Here is an 8,395-nt window from a genome sequence, read left to right as displayed (position 1 = left end):
TGTCTTTTGTTCTTCCAAATGAACTTTGTTAGGTTTTTTCCTAATTCAGTAAAAAATTTTTCTTGGTAGTTCAATGGGTATGGCACTAAATACGTAAATAAGTTTGGGTAGAATTATCATTTTTATTATGTTAGCTCATCCTACCCATGAGCAATTAATGTTTTTCCAATGATTTAGATCTAGTTTTAATTGTGTGGAGAGTGTTTTGTAGTTGTGTTCATATAGTTCCTGTGTTTGTCTTGGCAGACAGATTCCTAAGTATTTTATATTGTCTAGGGTGATTTTAAATGGAATTTCTCTTTCTAATTCTTGCTGCTGAGATGTTTTGGAAATATATTGAAATGTTGATGACTTAAATGAGTTTATTTTGTATCCTGCAACTTTGCTAAAGTTGTTGATTATTTCTACTAGCTATTTAGTTGATTCTCTAGGATTCCTTAAGTAGACCATCATCTGATCTGCAGAGTGCTAGCTTGGTCTCCTCATTGCCTATTTTAATACCTTCAATTTCTTTTTATTTGTGAATTCATACTGCTAGGGTTTCTAGCACAATGATAAATAATAGAGTTGATAATGGGCATCCTTGTTTTACTCCTGATCTTCTTGGGAAGGCTTCTAATTCATCTCCATTGCAGATGATAATTGCTGATGGTTTTTTTTTCTTTCTCATTTTTTTATTTAGTCAATTTAGAGTATTATATTCTTTTTCTTTCTATTATATTCAATATTCAAATATATTTCTTTCTATTATATTCAAGAATCATATTCTTTCCTCCCTCCCCTCCCTCACCCTTCCCATAGCCAACATGCAATTTCACTGGGTATTACATGTGTTCTTTTTTTTTTTTTAACCCTTACCTTCTGTCTTGGATTCAGTACTGTTTATTGGCTCCAAGGCAGAAGAGTGGTAAGGGATATGAAATGGGGGTCAAGTGACTTGACTAGTTAGGGTCATACAGCTAAGAAGTGTCTGAGGCCAGATTTGAATCTAGGACCTCCCATCTCTAGGCCTGGCTCTAAATACACTGAGCCACTCAGCTGCCCCCTACATGTGTTCTTGATCAGAACCTATTTCCATGTTGTTGATGTTTGCACTAAGATATTCACCCAGAGTCTACATCCCCAATTATATCCACCTCAACCCATATAATCCAGCACTTATTTTTCTTTGGTGTTTCTAATCCCACAGTTTTTCCTCTGAATGTGGATAGTGTTCTTTCTCATAGATCCCTCCAGATTGTTCAGGATCACTGCATTGCCACTGATGGAGAAGACCATTAATTCGATTGTAAGACAGTGTATCAATCTCTGTGTACAATGTTCTCCTGGTTCTGCTCCTTTCACTCTGTATCAATTCCTGGAGGTCGTTCCAGTCCCCATGGAATTCCTCCAGTTTTTTATTCCTTTGAGACCAATAGTATTCCATTACTAACATATGCCACAATTTATTCAGCCATTCCCCATTTGAAGGGAATACCCTCATTTTCTAATTTTTTGCCACCACAAAGAATGCAGGTATGAATATTCTTGTACATGCCCTTTTCCTTATTATCTCTTTGGGGTATAAACTGAGCAGTTCTATGGCTGTATCAAAAGGCAGACAGTCTTTTATCGCCCTTTGGGCATAGTTCCAAATTGCCCTCTGGAATGGTTGGATCAATTCACAACTTCACCAGCAATGCATTATTGACTCAACTTTGCCACATCCCCTCCAGCATTCATTACTTTCCATTGCTGTCATGTTAGCCAATATGCTAAGTTTAAGGTTATAAATTAGAGTTGTTTTGATTTGCATCTCTCTAATTATAAGAGATTTAATAGAACACTTTTTCATGTGCCTACTAATTGTTTTGATTTCTTTAACTGAAAATTGCCTACTTATGTCCCTGGCCCATCTATCAATTGGAGAATGATTGATTTTTTGTACAATTGATTTAGCTCTTTATAAATGTGAGTAATTAGACCTTTGTCAGAGGTTTTTTTGTTATGAATATTGTTTCCCAATTTGTTGCTTCCCTTTTAATTGTGGTTGCATTGGTTTTGGTTGTACAAACCCTTTTTAATTTAATGTAATCAAAATATTTTATTTTATATTTTGTGATTTTTTTCTAACTCTTGCTTGGTCTTAAAGTCTTTCCTTTCCCAAACATGTGACATGTATACTATTCTTTATTCATCAAATTTACTTATAGTTTCCTTCTTTATATTCAAATCATTCACCCATTCTGAGTTTATCTTGATGTAGGGTGTGAGATGTTGATCCAAATCTAATCTCTCCCATACTGTCTTCCAATTTTCACAGCAGTTTTTATCAAATAGTGGATTTTTGTCCCCAAATCTGGGATCTTTGGGCTTATCATAGACAGTCTTGCTGTGGTCACTTTCTCCAAACCTATTCCACTGATCCTCCTTTCTCTCTTAGCCAGTACCATATTGTTTTGATGACCACTGCTTTATAGTATAGTTTGAGATCTGGTACTTCAAGGCCACCTTCCTTCACATTTTTTTTTCATTATTTCCCTGGATATCCTTGATCTTTTGTTTTTCCAAATGAACTTTGTTATGTTTTTTTTTTTTTAATTCAGTAAAACAGTTTTTTGGTAGTTCAATAGGTATGGCACTAAATAAGTAAATTAATTTGGGTAGGATGGTCATTTTTATTATGTTAGCTTGTCCCACCCATGAGCACTCGATATTTTTCCAATTGTTTAGATTTAGTTTTAATCGTGTGGAGAGTATTTTGTAGTTGTGTTCATATAGTTCCTGTATTTGTCTTGGCAGATAGATTCCTAAGTATTTTATACTGTCTAGGGTGATTTTAAATGGAATTTCTCTTTCTAATTCTTGTTGCTGAGATGTTTTGGAAATATATAGAAATGCTGATGACTTATTTGGGCTTATTTTGTATCCTGCAACTTTGCTAAAACTGTTGATTATTTATAATAGCTTTTTAGTTAATTCTCTAGGATTCTTTAAGTAAACCATCATCTGATCTGCAAAGAGTGATAGCTTGGTCTCCTCATTGCCAATTTTAATACCTTCAATTTCTTTTTCTCCTCTAATTGCTACTGCTAGTGTTTCTAGAACAATGTTAAATAATAGAGCTGATAATGGGCATCCTTGTTTCATTCCTGATCTTATTGGGAAGGCTTCTACTGTATCTCCATTACAGATGATGTTTGCTGATGGTTTTAGATATATACTGTTTATTATTTTTAGGAAAGGCCCTTCTATTCCTATACTTTCTAGTGTTTTCAATAAGAATGAGTGTTGTATTTTGTCAAAGGCTTTTTCTGCATCTATTGAGATAATCATGTGATTTTTGTTAGTTTGCTTGTTGATATAGTCAATTATGTGGATGATTTTCCCAATATTGAACCATCCTTGCATTCTTCGTATAAATTTCACCTGATCATTAATAAATAAACCTTTTGATCACTTGCTGGAGTGTTTTTGCAAGTATTCTATTTAAGATTTTTGTTTCTATGTTCATTAAGGAGATTGGTCTATAATTTTCTTTCTCTGTTTTTGACCTGTCTGGCTTTGGAATCAGTACCATATTTGTGTCATAAAAGGAATTTGGTAGAACTCCTTATTTGCTTATTCTGTCAAATTGTTTGTATAATTTTGGGATTAGTTGTTCTTTGACTGTTTGATAGTATTCATTTGTGAATACATCTTTTCCTGGGGATTTTTTTTAGGGAGTTCTTTGATGGCTTATTCAATTTCTTTTTCTGATATGGGGTTATTTAGGTATTCTGTTTTTCCTTCTGTTAATCTAGGCAGTTTATATTTTTGTAAATATTCATCCATACCATGTAGATTGCCATATTTATTGCCATATAATTGGGCATAATAGTTTTTAATGATTGCCTTAATTTCTTCTTCATTGGAGGTGAGGTCTCCCTTTTCATCTTTGATACTGTTAATTTGGTTTTCTTTTTTAAAAAATTAGATTGAGCAGTACTTTTTATATTTTATTTGCTTTTTCAAAGTTCCAGCTTCTTGTCTTATTTATTAAATCAATAAAATCAATTGATTTTTATCAATTTCTCCTTTAATTTTTGGAATCTCTAATTTAGTTTTCATCTGAGGATTTTTAATTTGTTCACTTTCTAGTTTTTTACTTTGCATGCCCAATTCATTGGCCTCTTCCCTCCCTAATTTGTTAATATAAGAACTCAAGGATATAAATTTCCCCTTGAGTAATGGTTTGGCTGGATCCCATAGGTTTTGAAAGGCTGTCTCATCATTGTCATTTTCTTCAATGAAATTATTAATTGTTTCTATGTTCTTTAACCGATTTTGGAGAATCATTTAATTTTCAATTAATTTTTTTTTTGCCTCTCCATAAATTACTAATTATTATTTTTATGCATTGTGATCTGAAAAGGTTGCATTTATTATTTCTGCTCTTTTGCACCTGTTTGCATTGTTTTTATGCCCTAGTACATGGCCCATATTTGTGAATGTACCATGTGCTACTGAAAAGAAAGTATATTCCTTTTTATCCCTATTTATTTTTCTCCACATATCTACTAACTCTAATTTTTCTAAGAGTTCATTCACTTATCTTATTTCTTTCTTATTTATTTTTTGGTTTGATTTTTCTAGTTTGGATAGAGAAAGGTTCAGGTCTCCTATTAGTATAGTTTTTCTATCTATTTCATCCTTGAGCTCTACTAGTTTCTGTTTTAGAAATTTGGATACTATAACATTTGGTGCATACATGTTGAGTACTGATATTTCCTCATTGTTTATACTGCCTTTTATCAGGATGTAATTACCTTCCCTATCTCTTTTAACTAGATCTATTTTTACTTTGACTTTGTCAGATATCATGATTGTGACTCCTGCTTTCTTTCTTTCAGTTGAGGCCCAATAGGTTTTGCTCCAACCTTTAATTCTAACCTTGTGAGTATCTACCCACCTCAGGTGTGTTTCTTGTGGATAGCATATGGTAGGATTTTGGTTTCTAACCCACTCTGCTATTTGCTTGTATTTTATGCGTGAGTTCATTCCATTCATATTCAGAGTTATGATTAGCAGGTGTGTATTTCCCAGTATTTTTATTTCAACTCCTAGTCCTGCTCTTTCTTCTTTTACTATTTCCTTCTACACCAGTGTTTTGTTTTTAGTCAGCCCCCTTATTCCCACATTTATTTTACTTCCCTTTCTACCACCCCTCCCTTCTTATCCCCCTCTTATTTTCTTTACAGTCTTTTGAACTTCCCCCACCCTCATCCTCTTCTGTATTACTTCCCTCCCCACCAGTCCATTTGTTACCCTTCTACTTCTCTATAGTGTGGAAATCAGTTCTCTGCCTCAATGGATTTGATTCTTCTTCCCTCTTTGAGTCAATTTCAATGCACATAAGAATTACGTATTTCCTGTCTCCAACCTCTTTATCCTTCCCATGTATTGGTGTTCTCCCCCACTCCCACCACGAGTTTCTTTATGACATAAATTTACCCAATTTTATTTCTTTTCCCATTTCTCTTAGTATTAACCTTTTTTTTTAAACCTCTAGTTTTATATATACATATTGATGCCTTGGCATTTCATCCTATACAGTTTGTTACTGTTCCCTCTAAGTATAATTCTTCTAGATATCCAGGTGATAATAACAATTGTACCAATATCCTCTTTTCTTGTAGGGATACATATCATTTTAACTTAATGGGTTCCTAAATTTTTTGTTGTTTTTTTCCCCCTTTCTTAATTATCTTTTGGTGATTCTCTTGAGTTCTGTGTTTTGCCATTAAATTTTCTATTCAAGACCAGTCTTTTCTTTATGAATGCTTGAAAGTCTTCTATTTTATTAAATGACCATACTGTCCCCTATAAGAATATAGTCAGTTTTGCTGGGTAGTTGATTCTTGTTTGTAGACGTAGTTCCCTTGCTTTCCAGAATATCATATTCCATGACTTTTGGTCCTCAGTGTAGATGCAGCCAGATCCTGTGTTATCCTCACTGTGGTTCCATGGTATCTGAATGACTTCTTCTTAGCAGCTTGTAATATTTTTTCCTTGGTCTGATAGTTTTTGAATTTGGCTATAACATTCCTGGGTGTTGTCAGTTGGGGATTAAATACAGGAGGTGATCTGTGGATTCTTTTAATCTCTACTTTTCCCTCTTGCTCTAGAATGTCAGGGAACTTTTCTTGGATAATTTCCTGTGGAATGATGTCCATGCTTTTTCTTTTATCATGGTGTTCTGGCAGACCAATGATTCTTAAGTTGTCTCTCCTGGGCCTGTTTTCTAAACCTTCCCTTTTGTTGGATGAGGTGTTTTATATTTTCCTCAATTTTTTCATTCTTTTGATTTTGTTTTATAGTTTCCTGATGCCTTGTGAAGTCATTTGCTTCTAGTTGTTGGATTATAGTTTTTAAAGACTAAATTTCACCCCTGGATTTTTGGTCATCCTTTTCCTTCTGATCTTTCATTTCCTTTGCCTCATTTTCAAGCTGACTAATTTTGGCTTTCAAGACATTATTTTCTGTTTCCAGATGATTTATTTTGCTTTTTAAGTTCTTTTCCCAGTTGTCTTCAGTCTTCCTTAATTGTTTTTTTAATTTTATTTTGAGTTCTTCCAAAGCCTGTGTCCAATTCGCTGGAGTTTCTGTGTTTTTTCATGGTGTTCCTTGATCCTCCTCTCTTTCATTTGTTCTTTGTTCATTGCCTTGATAGAAGCTGTCGAGTGTAATTTCTTTTTCCTTTTTCTGTTGTTTACTCATATTTCTCCCTTATTCTCCCCCTGTAGTTGCCTGTAGTCTTGTTTCTCTCATTATGTGCTGAATCTGTGGGTTTGGGCTGTTCTGCACTGAAGGGGCTTCTTCTCCATTCTGCTGATAGATCAGGTTATCAGGTCTTTCTAGGCTGACAACAGAAGCTGAAAAGGAGCTGGGCTTCCTGCCCTGTTGTCAAGGTTGTTGCCCATAGTTTGTTGCAGCTTTTGCCTTTGGGGCTTAGTCAGTAAGGCTCTCAGATCATTCTATGGGTGAGAGGTATTGGAGCTTGAGCTTCCCTGCCCTCTGAAGACTTCCTATCTGCCCTATTGGTGAGATTGAACCAGGGTGGAGGAGTTGATCTGCAAAGCTGAATGTGCCCTGAGGCCAAAACCTCTAAAAAGAGGGCAGGGCAAGATGGAGCATCTTGGCTGTGACTGGGCTTCCTGCTCTGAGTTTCTCTTTCAGCTGCCTCTCTGCCACCTCTGTTTGAACCAGGCACAGCTATGTTGGCAAGGTACTCCCTCGGGACTAGTGCCCTTGCCTACCCAGTGATTACAGCCCCTGCTGGAGCCTCAGAGATGTAGGTGGAGGAGGGGTCTTGGGACCTTCCTTCTTTCTTTCCCTTAACTTGCCTGTTCTAGATTTCAGGCTTTTTGGGGGGCATATATTTTGAGTTGGGTCCAGGAGGAGGGTTCCCTAGCTCTGTCCTGTTGTTAGATTTGGTTTTCAGTCCCCTTGAAGCATTGTGTTTTTGATTGGTGAGGAAGGGTTTATGGAGGTCTGAGCTGTTGCTGTCTCTAAGCCGCCATCTTGACTTCTTTCCCATTGGGTTTTAATGACTAATAGGCAATTTTCTGATAAATAAATCAAAACTATCAATAAGCACATGAAAAAGTGTCCTAAATCTCTCATAATTAGAGAAATGCACATCACAACAACTCTGAGGTACTACCTCACACATAGCAGGTTGGCTAATATGACAGCAAAGGAAAGTAATAAATGTTGGAGGGAATGTGGCGAAATTGGAGCACTAATGCATTGTGGAGTTGTGAAATGATCCAATCATTCTGGAAGGCAATTTGGAATTATGCCCAAAGGGCCTTAAGAGATTGCCTACCCAGCCATACCACTGCTGACTTTGTACCCCAAAGAGATAATAGAGAAAAATACTTGTACAAAAATATTTATAGCTGTGCTCTTTGTTGTGGCAAAAATTGCAAAAATGAGGGGATGCCCTTCAATTGGGGAATGGCTGAACAACTTGTGGGATCTGATGATTATGGAATACTATTGTGCTTAAAGGAATAATGAACTGGAGTAATTCCATGTGAACTGGAATGATCTTCCAGAAGTGATGCAGAGTGAAAGGTGTAGAACTAGGAGTATGTTGTACACAGAGACTAATACACTGTGACATAATCTAACATAATGGACTTCTCAAATAGCAGCAATGTAATGATCCAGGACAATTCTGAGGGACATATGAGAAAGAACACTATCCACATCCAGAGAAAGAACTGTGAGAGCAGAAACACAGAAAAAAACAATTGCTTGATCACATGGCCTGACAGGGATATGATTGGGGATGTAGATTCTAAATAATCACTATTTTGCAAATATTAATAATATGGAAATAGATCTTGATCAATGATACATATAAAAC

The sequence above is a fragment of the Monodelphis domestica genome, chromosome 6 (genome assembly GCF_027887165.1).
Source record: "Monodelphis domestica isolate mMonDom1 chromosome 6, mMonDom1.pri, whole genome shotgun sequence".
In the NCBI taxonomy this organism is placed as follows: domain Eukaryota; kingdom Metazoa; phylum Chordata; class Mammalia; order Didelphimorphia; family Didelphidae; genus Monodelphis; species Monodelphis domestica.
Note: the sequence above shows the minus strand (reverse complement) of the source record.